General features: G+C 59.9%; 1 long non-coding RNA gene across 1 annotated transcript; it reads left to right on the top strand.

Moving 5' to 3' along the window:
- Window positions 1–1,137: 1,137 nt before the first annotated feature.
- LOC138849994 (uncharacterized) lies at window positions 1,138–2,788 on the top strand. Its single transcript, XR_011389366.1, has 2 exons — window positions 1,138–1,629; window positions 2,457–2,788. It is a non-coding gene; the product is annotated as an uncharacterized lncRNA (long non-coding RNA).
- Window positions 2,789–21,930: the final 19,142 nt, after the last annotated feature.

Raw genomic sequence — 21,930 nt, 5'->3', positions numbered from 1 at the left:
TCCATCTGAACAGTGTACTTACAGCACAGATGATTTCTGTTTGCTACAGAGCTCTGGGTTCTTCCAAACGACATTGGACGAAGCCAGCAGAGGGGGTGGTCATTCTCCCATTCTCGGCCTGTTTCCCAAAGCCGGTGAAGAAGAGGGGCGACCCTGGGGTACCAACCCGCGCAGTTGTTCTCCCAGGCCCTCGCGAACCTCATTACCCAGCAAGCTGCTAAGTGACAAGCCCAGGTGTCAGCTCGCGCACGCCCCAATCACTCCGCGATCCTTGCTGGGGGTCAGCCAGCGGCTGGCTCCCGGCCAGCTGAACCTTGCGCAGTGCACTCTCCCTGGAGGGGCCTGCTAGAGGGGAGGGATTTTCCAGCTCGTGACTTGGATGGACCTGGAGTTATTTCCCTCCCCAGCAGCCCCAGCCTGAGAGGCACCAGCGGCCTCTGCTGCGTGGTTGCTGGGACAGGGTGCGGGTGTGGGCCAGTCCCATCCGCGGAGCCTGGCTGGGGTGGGGTGGCCCCCAGAAGTCTCAGGAGGCTGTAGACTCCCACAGCAGCCCAGGAGAGGCACCTGGCGGCAGCAGCTGGCTCCGGGAGGGGGCTGGGTTCCAGGGCACCCTCGGCTCAGAGGGGGAGAGGGGTCTGAGGCAGCAGTAGCAGAGGACGGGACCCGGCCTGCCCGTGCGTGCGTGGAGCTGCAGGGCCCAGCGTGGGGGAGGGGTGGCCGGTGGGAAGAGGGCAGGAAGGGGGATTTGGCGCAGGCTCGGCTGCCTGGTCTCAATTTACTCGGAGGAGCCTCCTGACAGGCGGTGAGAGCGTGCGCGCTTTCCTGCGCCTGCTAAGTGTTTATGGAATGATTTGTGAGGAGAAGTTTCTTTGGAAGCAGCTCGGGGAAGGCATGCTATTAAGAGCTCTTTCTCTGAGTTCCCCTTGGCCCGCAGCCCCCCCAGCCCCCGGGGTCCGGGCAGCCCATGGTCACAGCAGCTGTTTGCGATTTTGCAGGCCACGGGGCTGGGGAAGCCGGAGAAGCAGGGCAATTTCCTCCTCCCGGCGGGGGAGTGAGGCAGCCGGGGAGCACCAGAGCCGGAGCCGAGCCGGAGCCAGGAGCTTCCTGGGGCGGGGTGGGGGGCTGTTCCTGGGGCCAGGATGAGGATGGGCAGCAGGACAGGATGGAGCCGGGTGGGTGACGGAGAGAGACGGACGTGGATGCACATTGTGGGGACTGCCTTGTCCACGGGCTGGGAGCTCCCTGGGCTCACCTCCATCGCCCCCTGGCACCACTGGGCACTCAGGGTGGGCCCAGAGTAGGGGCGTGGCCTGGTGAGTGGCACTTCCCTGACGGGTTTCACTGGGTCAGCCGTTCTGCCCAGCTGTGGGTCACTGCAGCCATCCCGGGCACAGGGAGAGCCCTGGGCTGGCCCTGGAAGTTCAGGTTGCCGTGAACCTGGATCTGGGAAGCCCAGAGCAAGCTCCAGCTCTTCCCTCTGGTCGCCACAGAACAGCCTCTGCATCCGCAGGAGGCAGCCACCAGACACTAGCTAGGAGCTGTGACTGCCATTTCTGCCTTCTCGCACGGGCCACCGTGACAACAGCCCGGGACGTCCGGGTGTAACAGCCACTCTCCTGAGGTCGCACAGTGAGTACCTCCCCAGCTGGGAATGAAAGTCAGGTGTTCAAGTCCAAAGCTGGAAGCTACTCTGGCCAAAAACACTCCCCTCTGTTAGCTCACTGGGCACGCTGCATCACCAGCATCTATCTGTGCTCCGACTCCTCCCTTACACAGAGCTGCCCGAGCAGAGGGTCACAGCGGCTGAATCCTGGGACCTAAGGACCGGCCCAGAAGATATGGATGGGTAGATGGATAAATGGGTAGATGGGTGGGTGCATAGATGGGTGGATGGATGGATGGGCAGGTTGATATGTTGATGGGTGAATGAGTGAGTGTATGGGTGGGTGATGGAGGATGGGTTGGTGGATGGATGAAGGGGTGGGTGAGTGGGTTGATGGGTAAATGAGGGTCTGTGTAGGTGGGTGGATGGATGGATGGATGGATGGGAAGATGGACAGATGGATAGATGGGTGGATGGGTGGATGGGTGGATGGGTGGATGGGTAGATGGGTAGATAGATGGGTAGGTGGGTGGATGGGTGAGTGGTTGGCTGGCCGAATAAATTCTAGGCCAGAACTGGGAAGGTTCTACATGAACAAATTAGCAAAGCTCACAGGAAAGTATGTACCTTGAGAAAGGCGGCCTGTGGTGAGGGGTATGCATTTGGAGCAGTGGTCCAAGCTACCAAATCAAGGAGCTGTATTGGAAGTTTATGGGAGTTTCTGTTGGCATTTTGTGAGTGGAGACATTCGGATATCTTGAGGGACATTTGGGTGAATGAGAAACCTGCTTATAATTACCTGGGCCTTGAATTCAATTCTGTTTTATGTCTAAGTAAAAATTATTTTTTGCAGGTCCAGCACTGTGGCTCAGCAGGTTAAGCTGTTGCCTGCAGCACCAGCATCTGATATGGACACAGGTTCAAGTCCTGGCTGCTCCACTTCTGATCCAGCTCCCTGCTAATGCACCTGGGAAAACAACAGTGGAAGACAGCCCAGGTGCTTGAGCCCTTGCACCCACATGGGAGACCTGGAAGGAGCTCCTGGCTCCTGGCTTTGGTCTGGCCCAGCCCCAGCCTTCGTGGTCACTTGAGGAGTGAACCGGCAGATTGAAGGCCTCTCTCTGTCTCTTTCTTTCTGTAACTCTTAACTGTCAAATAAATAAATAAATCTTCTTTAAGAAATGATTTTTTGCATGATGGTAGTACACCCTGATTTTCCCAGAGTATGACAACCTTGTAAACTGAGGAAGATGCACCTTGCTCTGGGTATTGTGGAGACGAGCTCACCATGTCACCAAGCTGACGTCACTGGCAGTGGCCGTCTCCTGACGCGTGGGGACCGTTCTGGTACACCTGGCCAGGCTGCACCCTCCATAGCCTTTTAGTACATCTTATTGGGTAGTCAGCTATCATGAGTCTGTCCGCTTACCTCAGAGGCATGCTGGAGCCGTATCACAGGAGAGCAGATGGGGTGCACTGCTCCCCAGCTCTGCATGAGGCGCCGTCGTATTGGTGGCCTGGAATCCGCCTCGAAGGAAGTGTCGACACTGCAGAAATTGGCCAGCGATGGCCATCGGGGTTTGTGTGCTTGAGAGACGGTCACGGAACACTCACCAGCTCATCCTGGCCACGCTTCCTCCCTGTGTCTGATCTATGAGGATGGTTCCAACACAGTAAAAGGCCCAGGGCGGTGGACAGAGGGACAGATGGTGACAGCGGTTGGGACCCCCCCCAGCGATGCAGCCAGAAGGGGGCTGCTGAAGGGCCCTGGGCACGTGAGAGGAGGACCCTCAAAGCTGGAGCCACACAGGGGTCTGCCCGTCATCTCCCCTGTGGACCACAGGTGCCCGTCTCAGGGCAGGGCAGGGGCTGCTCCCTCCCTCCGAAGATCTTAGCAACTTTGCGGCATGATGGGTGCTATGTGCTGGGGCTGCTATGCTGGGCTGGGCTGTTCTGTGCCTTGCAGTCAGGAGCAATAAAGCTAGACAGCAAAGGGGCGGCCACGGGGCTTCGACACTGGCTGGCCCTGGTCTTGACCCCCCTGGGCTACCCCCTGTGTCAGTCTGGAGCCCACTGCCCAGGGGCTCAGCATCTCCCCGAGCAAGGGGCCTTTTACAAGTTCATGGAAAACCAGAACTAAAGGGAGTTTATTTGGGGGTCAAAAACCAGTTGACATCCAGGCATGATTTTTTTCGCAATATGCGTTGTGCTGGACTTTCTGAAGACCCCTGGCATTAACAACTCCCCCCACTGGAGCCCGCCCCCTCCCCCATGTGACAGGTTCCTGTCCTGTGTTACTTCCTCGGGTCCCCTCCTCAGACTCCTGGCGGGGTCATCCTCTGCTCCACAGTTTTCAGACAGGAAGACAGGCTCAGAGAAGCTGGGACTTGCCCAAGGTCACCGGCCAGAGTGCTGGAGCCAGCACCACAAGCCAGGCTGTCTGACTCCCCGCTGGGCCCTTAACCGCACTCGGGAACTTTCAAAGGGAAGATGGTATCTCTCCCACCCCTCCCTTCAATGAGAGCCAGTGTGTAGGTCAGAGCTGGACCGGGCCAGAGGAATGATCTAATCCCAAGATTCTGCACAGTTCGTCAACCCACCCCACCCCCAGCACACGGCAGTGGCAGCCTCATTATCAAGGCAGCAGGCCCAGCCCCGAGAGAAGCAGAGGCCCTGTTCTCTAAGCAGAGCTGTTTCTGTTGCTGTTTACCGTGTAGGTAGGGTCAGCCTGAAGAATAGTGACTTCAGTGGCGTTCCGGAGAGCCAATGTTATTGCTATGGCTTGAAAACACAAACAGAGAAAGAATCTATTAGTCACCAAGGAGTGTAATAGGCCTGTTGAGTAATCAGCCTGCCGACCGCAGTACCTGCAAACCGCAGGGATGATGAATGAAATTCCCCAGCCAAATTCCTGGACCCTTGCAGGTGGCGTGGGGCCCAGGGGGCGGGCAGGTCAGCAGCCTCGCTCTGGAAACCCTGCTTCCTCCCGGAGGACGGAGGCTCCCACTGTGGGTCAACTTCCTATTGGGACACCAAGGCGCAGAAAGGACAAATGGATTCCCCAAGGTCACCCAGCGGGTTCAGGGCAGAGTCAGGGCCCGAAGCCAGTTCTCACCAGCTGTCTTCAGTCTGGGAGGACAGCAAGGGCTCGTGAGCCACGGCTGGGTCCCACGGGCCGCTCTCCATCCCTCCCTGAGCTGCCTTCCTCCTCCCCAGACCCACGGCCCCTCCCCTTTGCAGATAAGACTGCCAAGATTTCCGGAGAGGCTTGGGGACAGGGTGTGGCTTCCGGAATGTCCAGAACTGGGGACGGTCTGGGGAGAGACCCGGCTCTGTGTCTGCTGTCCTCTGCGCCTGTCCTTTCCCAGCCGCGTGGGCGGATCCAGACAGCATCAGGGATTTGCCAACAGGCAGAGACCAAAGAGTTCCCCAGAACCCAATCAGAAAGCACCTCTCGGAAAGGAGGGAAGACTGGGAGGGACTTGGCCGGAGCTTTGACTTCGGAACCCTTGAGATCCTCGCCACGGGGTGAGCCAGGCTTCTCTGTCCTGGCCTCGGTCTTCCCCTTCCGTAAGCTGGGCATAGGGATGCTCGTCCACTCTGCACTCTCGCTGAGCACGCGGTCTCAGACAGAACAGCGCAGTGCCTACCGCATTCCAGGTGCTAAGCTCAGTCACTCTCCGCGCGTTCTTCCCTTTCAGTCTCACGACAACCTTAACGCTGGCACATGCATTTCCTATTTAGTGAGGAGACAACCGAGGCTCGGACCTTGTCTAGAACCCCAGCGGCGGGGGACCACATTCTGAAGACGCTTTATGCAGGAGTGTGGAATTGACTGAAGCAAGAATATTTTTTTTTAATTTGAAAGGCAGAGAGAGAGAGAGAGAGAGAATGCTCCCATCCCCTGAGTGACCACCCCAATGTCTGTAAGAGCTGTGCCAGGCTGAAGAACTCAACCTGGGTTTCCCAGTGGGTGACAGTGATGCAGGTACTAGAGCCAGCCTCCCAGCTCTGCATTAGCAGAAAGCTAGAAGCAGGGGCAGAGTCCTGGTTCGAACCCAGGCACCCAGATGAGGTCTGTGGGCCTCCCGAGCAGCCTTCTAACCAATGCCAGCCCCTGCAGCAGGCGTCCTGAGCCAAGCCATAGAGATACCAAGGCACCCCACAGCAGGATGCGCCCTGGGCACAAGCTGAGTTGTGGAGTGAAGCCGCCCTCAGTCTGACAGGAGGTCACGTGGCCACCTCCACTGTGCTGTCACAGGTCACCAGCTGCTAGGGGTCCCCATGCCAGAGCTGGCAGGCTCAGGGGGCTTGCTGAGGGGCACAGTGGCTGCCATGAGGGGCACGGGGGTCTCTGGATGACAGCACTTGCACGGCCACCAGGATGCCGCCAGGTGTTTTGCAGCGTTGGCTGCTCAGATCGGCAGTTTCGTGAAATGGGCCTCACCAGTGTCATGTTACAGGTGAGCAGACTGAGGCCCGGAGCCTGTGGCCACAGCCCCAGCCCCAGCTTCTCCCGGTCTCCAGCGTGGATCCATGTCTGCTCCAGGACACAGTGGGAGTCCCCACAGCCCTGTGGGGCCTCGGGCTCCATGAATGAGCAAATTCATCCTGGCCCTCCTTCCAGAGGTTGGCGGATCCCTACGAGAGCACAGGGGAGCCCGTGATGGATGTCTTGCTATTTTGTGATTTCAGAGGACCAGGAGCTCCTCAGCTCCCAAATAGCACTGCTTGGACCCACCCTGGCACCTGTGATTCCCCCATAAGATCTACTGTCCAGGGCCGGATCTTGTCCCCGGCCAGCTCCCCAAGGAGCGGCGCTCTGGGGTAGGATTACGCCCAACCCTGGGAGCCTTTACAACATGGTCCAAGGGTTGGGCCCAGTTCAGTCTTCCCCGGGAAGGCAGGGGGTCTGGGACAGATGAGCAGCCTGGGCAGAGCCCCACGTGACAAGCCCAGCCCCGTCTTCTGGCAGGCAAGTGCACCATCTCCTAAAGGAGGCTGGGGCTGTCATACGGAATGCCCCAACAGGTCTGGAGCCCAGGAGGCCCCACTGAGAGGAGTCTGGGCAGACGGGGCTTCTGGGGGAAGCCTGGGGGCTGGGAGCTGCCCAAAGTGAGGATGGCCAAGGCAGCGTGCAGCAGGCGGCCTCTGCTATTACCACAAGGTTTCTATGTATAGGGACGGCAGCTCCAGGGCCATGGGCGTGCCCAGGGGCGTGGCTGGGGTGTGGCCAACCCCAACTGTGATGGCTGCTGAGGTTGGGCGATGGGGGTTGGGCAATGGCATCTCCAGGGTAAGCTCCTGGCCCAAGCTGAGGTCGTCTAGGATGTGGGCCGAGGGTGACATTTCCAAGTGGATACCCACTAGGGCTTTAGCATGCAGCCATGCTTGGTTGGAACTCTGGCTCCATTGGAGGACTTGGGCTCTTAAATGTCAATCAGCGAAGGCTTCCAGGCCGGGAAGCATCAGAGCCAGGCACCAGAGTCACGCTACGGCTTGGTGGAAGTCGAGGTCCACATGGGTCTGCTGTGGGACCATCTGTGGGGAATGGGTCCCAGCAGGGCATGTCCCTCCTCCAGCCTGCAGCCCTTGCGGGGTGAGAACAAGATAGAAAGTACAGGCAAGGCCCGCGGCAAGAGGGAAACCCGTTTTCCGGGTGTATTCGCCAGACTGGAATTTTCAAAGGCGTTCTTTGAGGAAGCCCTCTCACATCTCTCCATGAAACCAGCTACAGGGGGCCATCAGGGACGAGAAAGTTCTACAGGCTGCCCCTTGCGGGAGTCTGGCATTGTGTACCATGAAAAGTGGGACTGTGCGTCCCTCCCACTTGTCACAGTACCACCGCAGATGTGCGACTTCCCTGTCTGCGAGGCAAGAGCGTCCCAGCGTTCTCTATGTGGGAGGGGACAATTTCTGGGTAAGGGCCCCACTGTTGGTTATGAATCAGAAGATGGGACACTAGCTGGCCAGAACATTGGTGCTGTTGCAAGGGTCCTGTCCTGTCTCATCTAGTCCTGGCCTGTGGTGGTCACAGGGCTCCTGGCAGGGTCACAGACCTGCCACTGCTGTTCACCCCGTGGGAGGCCTGGAGAGGGGCGACCTCCTCCAGTAGCATGGGGTTTTGTAGACAGCGGAGGACAGCAGACGCCACCCCTTCCTGCAGGTGGAATGTGCCACAGGACCTGGGTTTGCTGTCAACCTGTTTTAAAGAGGCCTCGGATGTCTTGCCAAGTGGCAGGTGCTGCTTCCGTGACCCAAAGCCTATTGGGCAGCCCTGTAACCAGGGTCTCAAGCTTTGAGCCTGGGAGGGTCTCTGTTGCCAAGAAAGCCCAGCGGCTCGTCCAGCAACATGGCTGAGACCACCAGGAGGTGCAGCCAGGGGTCCAAAAGTGGGGGTGGTGCGCGGATGGCACAGCAAGGCCGTGAGCACACAGGGCCAGGACTCAGAGCTGCTGGCTGCCTGTGTCCCAGGCTGGGAAGGCCGGGGCCGATTAGCCTCCAGGGAGAGCCCTGCAGCCCAAGGTGGCCGTGCACGGGGCCCCTGCGCCAAGGCGGGGCTTCCATTTTTTCCCTGAATGGAAGCAGACCACATTCACTGGAAAAGAAACTTGCCGATGAGATGGCTGAGTCCCGGCACTGTCGTCTCACGTAGCTCAGGAGCAGCTCTTCCCGGCGCGTGCTGTCTGTTAATCCGGACTGAGCGCCCTCGAGGTGGACAGAGCACCTGCTCCTGCCTGCTCTGCTTCCATCCGCCATATCCCACCATGGCCCTCTCTGTGTCTTTTTAAAAAAATCTTTACCTTTTTACTTGTAGATAATTACAGATGGGGCGGCATTTGGCACAGTGGTTAAGCCACCCCTTAGGGCTCCCATGTCAGAGTGCCTGGAACCAAGTCACGCTCCACTTCCCACCCAGCAGCTGCCTGCTAATGTGCCTGGGAAGGCAGCGGAGGACGGTCCAAGTGCCTGGACCCCTGCACCCACGTGGGAGACCTGGATGGACTTACTGCCTCTTGGCTTCATTCTGGCCATGCCCCTGCTGTTGCAGGCATTTGGGGAGTGAACCAGCAGATAGAAGATCCCTCCTCTCCTTTTAAAATAAAATTTTAAAAATAAAAATCATAGAGGGGCTGGCATTATGGCGTGGTGGATAAGCTGCTGCCTGCAGTGCCGGCATCCCATATGGGTTCCGGTTCGAGTCCTGACTGCTCCACTTCTGATCCGGCTCTCTGCTATGGCCTGGGGAAGCAGTGGAGGATGGCCCAAGTCCTTGGGCCCCTGCATCCACGTGGGAAACCTGGAAGAAACTCTTGGCTCCTGGCTTCGGATCACCTCAGCTCTGGCTGTTGTGGCTATTTGGAGAGTGAGCCAGAGCGAACCCACTTGGGGGGCGCCTCACTGCCTAGCCAGGGCCATCTGCACCGTAACCTGCTGGGCACGGGTTGGGAGGGCCTGCTTGCTCCGACTGCCGCGTGGGGTGATGGTAAGTGACCTGATCCCCCCAGCTTTGCTCTCTTGACTGTCCAGTAAGGGTTTGGACTCTGCTGTCTCATCTGTGACAATCCCATGGGGCCCTGTAGCCTCCCTCCACCAACCTTCTGTGAATGGAGCTCAAGCTCTTCAACGCAGCATTCAAGGCCCTGTGTGGGCCGACCCCGGTGACCCTGTGACCCCCTCTCTCCCCACTGCACCACACTCCCACCTTGGGCCCCAGCAACATGGAGCCAGCTGCCGCCTCCCAGACTTGCAGTACCCTTCCCTGACCGCCTTGCAGGGCCCTCACCCCCTGCAGATGTCACTTCTTCTAGGAAGCCCTCCCTGACTGTCTTCCCACTCCAGAGTGAATTTGTACTGCTCGCTCCTCTTTGCATCCAAACACTGCGCTCTTATTATCTGCCCTGCCTGTTCTTTCATCCAAATTGACCAGGCCTGGTGCCTGGGGACCAGGGAACAGCGACGCAGGGCTCCGGTACCCAGTACAGCGCCGGGCACAATACAGACTCCTGCTGATGGGAGCAGGCTTCCAGCCAACTTCAGCCTGCGAGGATGGCGCTTCTTCCTTCTTCCCTCCTCATCCTCTCCTCCCCTCCCCCAGCTCCCCAGGCTGCTCTGCCCCGGGGCGGGTGAGCTCTGATGTGGCTTGGCAGAACCCAGCGCTTTCTTTTGAACACAATGAAAATCAAACAGCACATTGTTCTGCCCTTGTTGGGAAAGTCTCAGGGTGGAAGGCAGCCCCCCCATCCCCACACCACCTCGGCTGGATTTTCCCATTCCTCAGAACCCAAGCTCTCAGAGACATCCTGGAATCGCGGGATAATGGAGCCTTCGACTGATGTCATCCCAGAATTCTATAATCACCGAATCACAGAAAGCCACAGTAACGATAGCTTGGTGTTTTCTTTTGTTAAAACAGAGATTCCATTTGCAACACGGAATCTTGGCATGCAGACCCCCAGAATCCCTCACACACGGGTGCCCCGGGTGGCAAGTTGGGCCCAGGAGTGCATCTCCTGCAGGTGAGCCCTCCCAGTCGGCCCTTGGCCCACCCGAGAGAGGAACGTTCTGGCGATGGACAGACTCGTGTCTGATCACAACCCTCGGCTGCCAGCCCCTCAATGTGCGGCCCCGGAAGCCCATCCGCCTCCCAATCTCCACTTTCATCTCAGCACGGACGTGCTAACCTTAGGTGAGCAATACAGTCTTAGCTCGCATCTGATCCCTGTTCTAAGCTTCTGGTGGGAGGTGTGCGGGGTCGTGAATGGTGCCAGGCTCTCTGAAAAGTTTTGGTGGCCTCATGGGATTCAAAAGCAAATGGAAGAAAAGCAGGTGTCAGGCTGGTGTGACACAGACTGAGGCACTGCTGGGGTGCCAACATCCCATAACAGAGTGGTGGTTCAGTCCCGGCTGCTCCACTTCTGATCCAGCTCCCTGCTAATGTGCCTGAGAAAGCAGCAGAAGATGGCCCAAGTCCCTGGGTTCCTGCACCCATGTGAGAGACCCAGATGAAGCTCCTGACTCCTGGCTTCTGCCTGGCCCAGAGCTGGCTGTTGCTGCCATCTGGAGAGCAAACCAGCAGATGGAAGATCTCTCCCTTCCTCTTCCTCTCCCTGTCTCTGTCACTCTGCTTGTCAATGCCCGATATGAGGTGCACCAGGGAAGGGCACGGAGGGGTCTTGTGGTTGAGTCTTTCTGGTGCACCCAGTTCCCATTGGCCTCCTCCTGACCACACATCTTTGTCTCTGAGCGGCTGGGACTCTGTCCCCGGGGGGTCCTAGAGGGCAGGGCTACAGTGTAGCCATGTGTCACTCCCCAGCACGGTGTGGGCCAGAGGCCACAGCAGAAACAGAGACTGGAGCTGGAAAGTGGTCACCTCGTCCACCCAGCTGGGGCCACCCTCTCCCCAAGAGGCTGGGACCTTCTTCCAGGCCACAGAGTGCGGAATTGGTGGAGAAGCTTCTAGACCCCAGCCATTCTGTCTCCCCAAACCTGTTTTTCTTTCTGGTACTCCACACGGTGGCATTTGGTCTTCCCAGTCTCTGACTTATTTACATGTTGAGGGAGAGGGGGTTGAGCCCCCCCCCCCCCCCCAGCTCAGGACATCAAAGTCAGCCAAACCTCCGAGCCCTGGATGGGAGGTCTGCAGGAGTTGCCCTGTCAGCATGTGGGCAAGGACAAGCCCCCTCCTGAGAGGCAGGGAGGCCGGGCCATGGTGGGTTGGAGCTGGGCTGGGATCAAGTTGCCCTGAATGGAAACAAACTCCAACCCCAATCCAAACCCAAAGAGAGATTCCAGGAGGAACTGGGTGTCCCAGGCAGCCCCAGGCTAGGCTGGGCCAGGGCGGGGGCAAACAGGGAACTCATGGCTGCAGGCTGCCCACAGGGGCATGCTGTCCCAGGCCTGTGGCGAGTAGCCCTCCCTGCAAGCCCGTGGCACAGGCACAGGGCAGCTCCCGGCCTGTGCTCACATATGCCAGGGTCTCCGGGCACCAAGGCCAGGAGGGAGGGTGAGGAGACTGGGGCTGCACCAGTCCTCTGTTAGCAACATGAACCCCGCAGGCACAGACAGCAGAGGGGAGCAGGGCCTTAGCACCTCCCACTGTGCTCTTGGCCCAAGTTAAAGCTCAGCTGGGGGCTTCTTGGCCCGGGGAGTCTGCGCTCACATTTGGCTGTGCTGCCGGCTTCCCAGGGAAGTAGCAGCTGAGAATAAACCAGGCCTGACATTGACGAGTTGGCTAAGAAGCACCTCTGAGCTCTGCCAGGGGAGCAGGTCCTTTATTCAGACCGGGGCCCCAGATGTGGGAGGACAGGCAGGGGGAGGAAGCAGCGAACGCTCAGCGCCTGTGGCTCCTCACACCCAGGGCTAGCCCCTTAGTGAGGCGTGGCCCCTGCGTCAGTCCCTGGCCTGGCACCCTGGCGGGCCAGGCAGACAGCGTGTGGGGCCACCAAGGTGACCGGCAGGGCTGGCGCGGGCTCGCCCTCTGCCCCCACAGCCCACGCTTCTGCTCTCTGCTCCCTTGCCTTGGCCACAAGCGTGGAGCGCCAGCCCCAGGGAGCCCTCGGCTGGGCCTCCAGGGCCTCTTGCAGGGAGCTCTGGAATGTGCTGCCGCTGTTTTTATGCCACCTCCCTGCCCCCGTGCCTGGGGTTTTTAACGTGTCGTGGAGACCTTGTTTCCTCCTTGTAATTGGCCTTCGCATTTACTACCACGTAGCTGCCCTCTGCGCTGCCCGTGCCCCCAACCCTGTCTCTGACCCGGGAGCCGAAAGGTGAGACCCTGGCAGCCATGTTTGCCTGACCGTGACCCTGGCTCCTGATTGGAGCAGGGTGGACATGTGACCCTGGCTGGCCCAGTCACGTGTCCTCGTGCTGTGGGGTTTGGCGGTCAGGGACGGCTGTGGTATAGTGGAGGCGAGATGCAGCCAGGGCTGTGGTTGAGGCGGTGATGGGCACGTCCCGGTCCTGCCCCCCTCAGCTCCTGGCTGCACTTCCTACCCCAAGGGCCCTCGCCGGCGTGCAGGAGTTCCACAGACGCCGTGTCCTTCAGCGGAATGACCCTTTGGGCCGGAGCTCGCCCACCTGTCTGAACAGGACTGCTGACCGGCCGCGGCTTCTCGGGCACGAACTCCGACGCCCACTGGCCTTGGAGTTCACTGCGCCATCCCTCTCCCTTCTCCCACGCTCGGGGCCACGCCCTTAACATATGTCCACACCTGGGCTCACTGCCCTTCTACCCAGATACACCCTCTCTCTACCCCCATCTGGTGCTACCTAGCCTTCCAGAAGCTTGCAAATTCCAGTACCCCTTGGCACTCCCATCAGGCAGCTCTTATCACCCCTTAAGAGCCTTGGTTTTCCGGGACATCTGCCCCGGGCAGAGTGGGAAGAGTGGCCATTTGTTTTAATACCACAGACATGTTTATGCCCTCACCACGGGCGTCTGGGGCCACCCCCAGCAGCCAGTCCTCCCATCCTGCTGCCACCGCATCCCTGTCCATTCCAAATGGGGCAGCTTGAGGGAACGCACAGGACAGAGCCCCCTCCATTCCTGTGACCCTTGGGCAGCCAGGTGGAGAGGGGGAGAGGCGGGAGCGCCTGGTGCCCACGCTGGCCTGCCCCGCCTCTTCACTCACTGGCTCTGCTTCCCCAGAAGCCACCTTGCTGCACTGACGGGCTGCCTGCCTTCCTTCCTCTCTGGAGTGTCAAAACCACCTTCCGACATCAGCACGCTTGTCCCAGCCCCAGCCCCATCATTCCACCATGGGTCATGGCCTCAGCCCTTTCTCTGCTGGTCACAGCCACTTGACTCTTGGGGCTTGCTGTGTTCCCCCAAATACAGTGATTCCCAGACAGCTTCCAACCCAAAGCAGGGAGCGTTCCTCATTGGGGAGGTGCTGGGTGCTAGAGGGGGCCACGGGGGCCTGTTGTGGGATGATTGTGCTCACATGTGCTGTCCTGACCCCAGCGAGGGCGACCTTCTTTGGAATAGGGTCTTTGCCACTGTAATTAGGCCATCCTGGATCAGCATTGTGAGAGAGGACAAGATGCAGGGGCCCAGGGCAGCGGCCGAGCGACAGAGGCAGAGGCTGGAGTGACACAGCTGCAAACCAACCACTGCTGACCTCTCCTGCCCCCTCCCGCCCCCTTCCGGTTTGGCTGCCCGGTGACAGTTCTTGTTCTCCCTCCATGTCTTTGCCTGTGGGGGGCCAGGGAACATGCACAGAGTTTGCGTCTACTCCCTGCTTCATAATCTCTCTTGGGCAATCACTTCTTTTAAGATCTATTTATTTATTTGAAAGGTAGAGTTACACAGCAAGAGAGAGAGAGAGATCTGCCATCCGTTGGTTCACTCCCCAAATGGCTCCAACAGCCAGAGTGGGGCCAAGCCAAAGCCAAGAACCTAGAACTCCATTTGGGTCTCCCACATGGGTGGCAGGGCCCGAGCATTTGGGCCATCTATTGGAAGTGGAGCAGCCAGGACTCAAGCCGGTGCCGGCTTGGAGGCAGCAGCTTAACTGGTCGCCCCACAGCGCCAGCCCCTGGCCAGTCCTTTCCTTGGGAGTAACAGCCAACATTCACGGAGGCTTTGCAAAGGCCACGTGCTGTGCTAAGTGCGCGCCCTGAATCACTTCATTCAGCCGGTGCCTCTGGTGTGGCCGCATTCCGATCTTCTTCCCAGGGAAGCCAAGGCCCAGATATGGCGCCATGGGCTGTGCACAGTTGTAAGGACCGCTGGTGCGTGTGTGTGCGTGTGTGAGTGTGTGTGTGAGGACTGTGCATGCCTGGCAGCAGCAGTGCCCTGGTTCTGCCCCTGCTGCCGCCTTCCCTGCCTGGGGACTCCCCCCACCCCCACCCACCAGGAACATCTGCTCCTGCAGGCCTCCAGCGGCCGCCATGTCAGGATAACAAATTCTGCCGGAACAAGAGGTGAAGTCAAATGTGGCCCGGAGTTTTCCGCAGCAATTTCATGCAAAGTAACTCCAAGGCATCCGTCTTCCTCACCCTGTGGGGTTACCGCGCGTGCAGACAGGACAGACGGGCCAGAGCCCAGCCTGGCCCGCCCAGATGAATAAACAGGGCCTGGGCAACATCGCGGCCGCGGGGCTGCAGCACAAATCCCGGTTTGCAGGGGGCGGGCGCTTGGCAGGGGCCAGACCCCCGCCTGGCCTCTGAATGGGATGCCGGTGGGCTTCACGGGGTCTCCGGCCAGAACCACTCCCTGACAGCCCCGCGAGTCTCGGCCCTCACTCATTCATCCTGCACTCTGTTCTCCGTGCGTTGTGAGCGCTCGGTACAAAGTCCCTGAAGAATGAATTAGCTCCCTGCTTTCCCTTTCAGCCTCCCATGGGAACGGCTCCCTGCATCTGCAGCAGGTGGTCACTCCTTCAAGACAAAGCCATTGCCAGGGCATCTGATGGGCGGAGCTGGGTCCCATAGCCACCTCCGGTCCAGGGAGGTGAAGTTGAGGGGAGAGGGCAAGGCAGCTCCTCCAGCTTCCACCTCCCGCCAGGGCTCTTTCAGGGAGCACTCCCCTCAGACCAGGCACAGGGGTGGGCAGGCAGACATCGGGGACGTCCCTCTGTCCCCCCGGGACTCCGTGCTGCCCATGTCCTGAAAGCCCGTCTCGCCGTGCCCCACCCTCCTTGGCCGTTTCTAGGAGGGCTGCACTAGCCCAGGGTTTGGGCTTGCTGACGTGGGGTTTCCACTGCCCTGGGGCCCACCATCATTTCCTGGGTCTGGCAGCTCGGGGGTGTTCAGTGAATGACTGTGGTTGCTGCTCCCCATTTTGGATCACAGTGCTCCTACAGCTTGTTTTCCCTCATCTGCTGCTTTAAAAAGTTGCTATGCTAGGGGGCTGGCGCTGCGGCATATCGGGTAAAGCCGCCACCTGCAGTGCCGGCATCCCATGCGGGTGCCAGTTCCAGTCCTGGCTGTTCCTCTTCTGATCCAGCTCTCTGCTATGGCCTGGGAAAGCAGTACAAGACGGCCCAAGTCCTTGGGCCCCTGCACCCACATGGGAGACCCAGAAGAAGCTCCTGGCTCCTGGCTTCAGTTCAGCCTAGCTCTGGCCATTGCTGTCACTTGGGGACTGAACCAGTAGATGGAAGACCTCTCTCTCTCTCTCTCTCTCTCTCTCTCTGTAACTCTGCCTTTCAAATAAATAAATAATTTTTTAAAAAAGAAGGTACTATGCTGAAATACACAGGGCAGAATTTACCAGTGGTGACAGAGTACAATCTCAGTGTGGGCTGTCCTTTGCTGCTGCCTGGTATGGGGACAAAGGAGAACCCATTCCCATCAGGGTTATTTTCCTCCATCGCTGCCACCTCACCCAGTGCCTGGCAACTCCTGGTGTCCTTGAAGGTTTTTTCTTTAAGGATTTTTATGTATGTGTGTATTTGAAAGGCAAAGAGGCCCAGAGAGGAGAAGAGAGTTCTTCCATCCTCTGGTCCACTCCCCAGAAATGCAGCAGCTGGGCATCGGCTAGGTTCACTCCCCAGATGGCTGCAATGGTCAGAGCTGAGCCGATTCAAAGTCAGGAGCCAGGAGCTTCCTCAGGTCTCCCATGTGGGTGCAGGGGCCCAAGGACTTGGGCCTCCTCAGGGAGCTGGATCGGAAGTGCAGCAGCCAGGACTCAATCCAGCACCCACACGGGATGCCAGCACCACAAGCAGCAGTTTCACCTGCTGTACCACAGCACTCGTCCCCATTGTAACCATTTTTAACCATGCCATTGCTCACATTCACAACACTGCAACCCCAAGGAGCCCAAGATTTTGGCTGCAGATAGACCTGGGTCTGTTCTGGTCCTTCCACTCCATAGCTGTGCAGCCTCCCCTCCAGCGCCCCCCTTGCTCATCTGGACACAAGGGACACCAGGGGTCTCCTCTCAGCCACTACGGGGGTGCAGGGAGGGCAGGAGGCTTTGCAGACTGCAGAACCCTCAGCTGGGCAACACCTCACCCCTGCACGGTGCGGCCTCAGGCGAGTCCCTGGCCCTCTCTGGGTTCTGTTTAGCAAGGTGAAGTGTCGATCTGGTGATGCTGAGAGGTAGGGGCTTGCTCATGCGCAGTCAGCGGTGCAACAGCAGGAGCTGAGATGTACAAGAGGCACTGGAGCTTTAAGCTGGCTGGGGTGGGGCGACCCATAGGAACAGGTGGCAGGGCTGGGTCCTCACGTGCCAGGCCAAGGAGCTGGGACATCATCCTGGGGGAGGTGGGAGCCTCGTCATTCTCAGGACGTTAAAACCAGGCTGAACCCAACCCCAGCGTGGAGCCCCAGAGAGCTGAGCTAAGTAGAGGAGGAGGAGTCCGAGGGGGAGGGGGTAGACCCAGGGAGCCCGGGCCAGGTGGTTTTGGGCTGCTTCGCGGCTGTCACAGAACTTCCATCTTTTTCTCCTAGCAGTGGGGCTGGACTCGGGCGTCCCCGCCCTTCCAGCACTGAGCTCCCAGACAGGGGAACAGAGAGAACTGGAGTGGGCAGAGGAGGGGCCAGGGGAAGCGGCTGCAGGTGTGCAGGTGGAGTCTCCCCTGGGACACAACAGGAGCTGGAAGCCCTCGGTCCCCAGGGGCAGTCTGGGAGTTGTGGGGTGGCTCCAGAACCTGGCAGGGGGTGGACCTGTGTGGGGCGCACCTATGAGCCACGCTGGCCACATGGCAGGATGGCAGGGTGGTTGGAGCGGCTCTGCTCCTCAGGCCGGCGTGTGCCTCCTGGGACTGGAGACAGGACTTGGCCTCTCCAGGCCTCGGTTTCCACACCTGTAAGTGGGGCATCACGGTGCCTGCCCCTCGTGGCGCTGCCATGACCCTTAGATGAGAGGATGCGTGTGGAGCTCAGCAGGGGCCCCGGCGTGGCCAGGGTTCCCCAGGTGGCAGCCATGGTGCCAGGCTGGGCCCGCTGGAGTCTGGGGTGTGCAGCGGACAGCGGTTGGAGAGAGGGCAGCTGGAGAGGCATGTGAGGAAGTGGAGAAGGCACCCACATTCAGGGCGATGCCTGGCCTCCGAACCCCATCCTTTCCCAGCTCGAGTCCCCGCCCTGCCCCTTCTCCTGTGTGGGGCGTGAGGGTGGCTGTCCCTACTCACAGCAGTCACAGGCACCACAGGATGCGGACACAGCCCAGGCTCCACCACCTGCCTGTGGTGGTGGCATGGTCTTGGGTCTTGGTTTCTCCACTTGTCAAATGGGATTGATGCCGCCTGCCACATTCCTAGGGGAATGGTATCCAGTGAGGTCATGGAGCTGAAATGCGGAATGAGGGTACTGGGTTAGGGACATGGTCTCTGCACGGAGCCACGTTTAGGCTGTGGCAGGTGGGCAGAAGGGGGAGGGGCAGCAGCTTCAGGGTGGGTGGGGACTGGAGACAGGCAGGAAGGGGAGCGAATCTGTGCGGCCTAAGGGGTCCCCCAAGGGGGCCCTGATCTCTGCCTCTGGTGGCCTGAGGTTGAGGAGAGAGGTGGCCAGGGATCAAGGTGGGGCACAGAAGGAGGGAGGGCTTCCACATGGAAGGCGAGTAGCAGCTGCAGCCGCCCTCTGCCCCGTGTTAGTCAGGCACTGCTGCAGTTGATGAACTTGGCAGGTTCCGGGTGGTCCCTGCCCACAGCCAGCTCCGGGCCCTCTACCAGCAGACATGGCATGGCAGAGTCGGGGCTGGGGGTGTCAGGGTACCTGCTCTGGAGGGGAGGCCCTGGAAGCACCCATCGTATGGGCGTGGGGCTCAGGTTCCCAGTCCTCCCAGCTCCCGCAGTGTGGGTGCACCAGGCTTGGGGAGCAGGGGGAGAGCTCCACGGGCCCCCAGGGCAAGGCAGATGAGGATCCGGACCTGGAGCACAGGAGAGTTCTCCCCGTGGGGCGCCCCCACCCCCATGCCCTCCCCCAGGCTGGATGTTAACCTGTCTGTGTCTGTATGTGTCCATGTGTCATGGCCCTACCAGCTGAGTGCCCCACAGCCAGGGGGTGTGGGCAGCAGGAGGCCGGGTTCCAGACTCTCTGCCATGTGCTGCCCCAGTGGCTTTCAGACACTCTCAGCCTGGGTTTCCTCAGTTTCCCTACCTGAATGAGTGGGCTGGCCTTGGAGATCTAAGGTCCTGTCCTTGGTGGCAAGGGGAGGGGCAGTGAGGGCAGTGGTCCCCGGTTGGGGTGGGGGCCGGCTGGTAAACCCCAGCCTTCCCCGCGGCAGAGCGGGGGACGTGTCACAGAATTCCTGGGAGCTGCCTGGACAAACCCATTTTACAGACAGGAAGATCAAGGTGCCAAGGCAGGAAGGGATCTGCCTGGATTTGCACGGCAAGTCTGTAGGAAGGTGGGGCTCAGGGGGACCTGAGGGGGTCCCCTGGCATCACCCGCCTTGACACTGACCACATGGGACAGTAGTCATTGGGTGGTCCCACACCTCAGGACACAGAAGGTGAATCTGAGGCCCTGATGGCACAGGGCAGAGCCCGGGTCTCCTCCCCACCACAGCCCTGCTTGAGCCTAAACCCTGACATCCAAGCCTCCGGATTAGGATAAAGCATGTGTGCAGGGGCACTGTGCAGAGAGGGGCAGAAAGGCAAGAGCCTGGGGGTGGGCGGGGGGGGGGCAGGGACTGGAAGGGGCTGGACACTCGCTGGGGCCCCCCGAGTGTCGCCCCTCTTCCCCGCGACCCTCACCACTGCCCCTCCACGCATCCCCTGCTTGTGCACAGGCTGCAGGAAGGAGGTGGCTGTGACAGCGTGTGGGGTTCCTGGGAACACCCCCCACACCGGGTCGCCTTTCTCCGGGGTGCCGCGGGCTGTGCGGGTTAATGGTGCGGAGGCTGCTCATTTCCTGCACCCGGGAGCTGGCCGCACCACATGGCCCCCCATTGTCGGGCCCTTATCTGGGGAAGTTCCGCCCGCCCCATCCGGAAGAGGCGGCTGGGCCCCTCCGCCCCTGGCCTCACCTTACCTTGCCTTTTGCAGGCTGGGAAGCTTAGCAGGGCTCGGCTCACTCGGGCCTTGGTCTTCCCCAGCCTCTGTGGGAAACCTGGACGTTGCCCCGAGGGCCTGGACTCCAGAAGTGCCATCCTAGGGTGCACTGCAAAGGGAGGCTGGGGGGTGGCAGGGAGAGGAGGTCCAGCTAAGCTGGTGGGGGGGGCAGGGCAGGGCAGGGTACCCTAGTCCTCTGCCTGCATCCTCACTGTAGGGCGCCTGACTCCCCAGCCAATCTCTTCCCCCGATCCCCCAACCCCAGAGCTCAGCCCCCTGTACTTCACCCTACAGTCCTGTCAGAGCCCTGAGCATCATGTGTGGGCACAGGGCGGTCTCCCCCATCAGACTGGACAGGCCTCGCTGGAGGCCCCATGTCTCCAGGACTGGCTCACCCCTGCCCTCTCCTGCCCCGCCGCGCCCCAGCCACACCCCCCCCCCACAGACCTGCCATCCGCCCACCTGCCCTGCCACTGCCACGCCTCTGGCCAAGTGCCTCCCTCCCTTGGGTGCCCCGCACCGCAAACTGCTCAGGTGCCCCTTCCATGCCAGGGGCGAGAGCTGTTCTTTTCCAACACGCAGCTCCATTAAATTCTGTGTGAAACCCAGATTCCACATCAGAGTGCTGGGTTCAAATCCTGGCTCTTCCACTTCTGATCCAGCTTCCTGCCAACCCAGGGAGAAGATGGCTCACGTGGTTTAGTCCCTGCCACACACAGGGGACTCCTGGAGGTGGCTTTGGCTTGGCCCAGCCCTGGCTGTTACAGGCACCTGAGGAGTGAACTAGTGGATGGCAGCTCTCTGTTTTTCTGTGTCTGTCTCTCCCTTCCAAATAAAATGAAAATAAGTAAATAAATCAATGAGAAGATTCCATAGCTGCCTAAAAAACAAACAAACAAACAAACAACTTAAAACCTCTAGATTTGTCTACCCCAACCCTAAGAGATGAAGACAACAGCTCTGCCAGCATCTCGAAGGGCATGCTGGAAAGAATAGGGCTCGGGGGCTGGTGCCGTGGCTCACTTGGCTAATTCTCCGCCTGCGGTGCCAGTAATCCTATATGGGCACCAGGTTCTAGTCCCGGCTGCTCCTCTTCCAGTCCCGCTCTCTGCTGTGGCCCGGGAGGGCAGTGGAGGATGGCCCAAGTGCTTGGGCCCTGCACCCGCATGGGAGATCAGGAGGAGGCACCTGGCTCCCGGCTTCAGATCCGGCGTAGCTCCGGCCGTAGCGGCCATTTTGGGGGTGAACCAACGGAAGGAAGACCTTTCTCTCTGTCTCTCCCTCTCACTGTCTGTAACTCTACCTGTCAAATAAATAAATAATCTTTTTTTTTTTTTTTTTAAAGTAGGGCTCGGAGCTGCTCCACTTCTGATTCAGCTTCCAGCCTGGGTGGGAAAGCAGTGGAAGGCGGCCCAAGTGCTTGGGTCCCTGCACCCAGAGGAGGCTCCTGGCTCCTGGCTCTGGCCTGGTCCAACTTGGCTGCTGGGAAGTGAACCAGTGGATGGGAGATCTCTCCCTCTATGACTTTCACATAAATAAATAAACGTTAACAAAGAAAACAACAACAAAAGGCTAGGTGTCCACCTTCACGCCACCTGGCAAACGCACCCGCCTCCGTGTCCCCACTGCTCCGGGACAGCTACCTTTTCACGGGCTCCGTTTACAAGGCGAAGGAAGGCCGCACAGCGGCTCTGTGTGCGTGTGGGCGCCCCAGAGCTCCAGGAGGATGGGAGAAGAAACCCACTCTGGGGCGGGGGGAGAGCTCAAGCGGCTTTCAATTTCCTGAGCCGCGGCCAGGAGTTAATGATTGATCTGCATCTGCAGTCCTGGGTGCGGCCTGGCAGGTGCCCTGCACGGGACCCTCTGGCCCCCAGACTCTGCCCAGAGGGCGGCTCCGGCAGGACTTGGGAGCTGGTGAGAGCTGCTCCCCGCCTCTGCTGAGCTGGCGGACAGGGCATGGGGCGGCAGGGAGCTCCCTCAGGGCCAGGCCCTGGGCACAGGGCGAATGGGACCGCCTGGAGCTGCCCCCAGGACAGGACTTGAGGCTCTTCTGCATCCTCAGGGCAGAGAACTGTGGCCACTCTGCACACGGACCACAGAGGAAACCAGGGAGGTAGCCGGGGCATAGTCCTGGTGACAGGAGGTATGGCCTGCGCTGGCAGCGGCAGGAGGGCAGCACGTGTGTGGAGAAAAGCAAGCCGCCTGGCAGTGGATCGGGGTGTGGCAGGTGTCCCTGCACCTGCGGCTGGGCTCTGAGACCCCCCCCCCCGCCAGCTCTGCTCTATGTCACAGGATGCCCCCTGTGACCACGCCACCTGTGGGGGCTCCTGCCTGTCTCTGGGAAGGTCTGGAGCCCTGCGAGTCCCGGGAAGTCCTCTGGCCCAG

This window comes from Oryctolagus cuniculus, chromosome 1 (assembly GCF_964237555.1).
Source record: "Oryctolagus cuniculus chromosome 1, mOryCun1.1, whole genome shotgun sequence".
Lineage (NCBI taxonomy): Eukaryota > Metazoa > Chordata > Mammalia > Lagomorpha > Leporidae > Oryctolagus > Oryctolagus cuniculus.
Note: the sequence above shows the minus strand (reverse complement) of the source record. Positions and strands in the feature narration are given on the sequence as shown.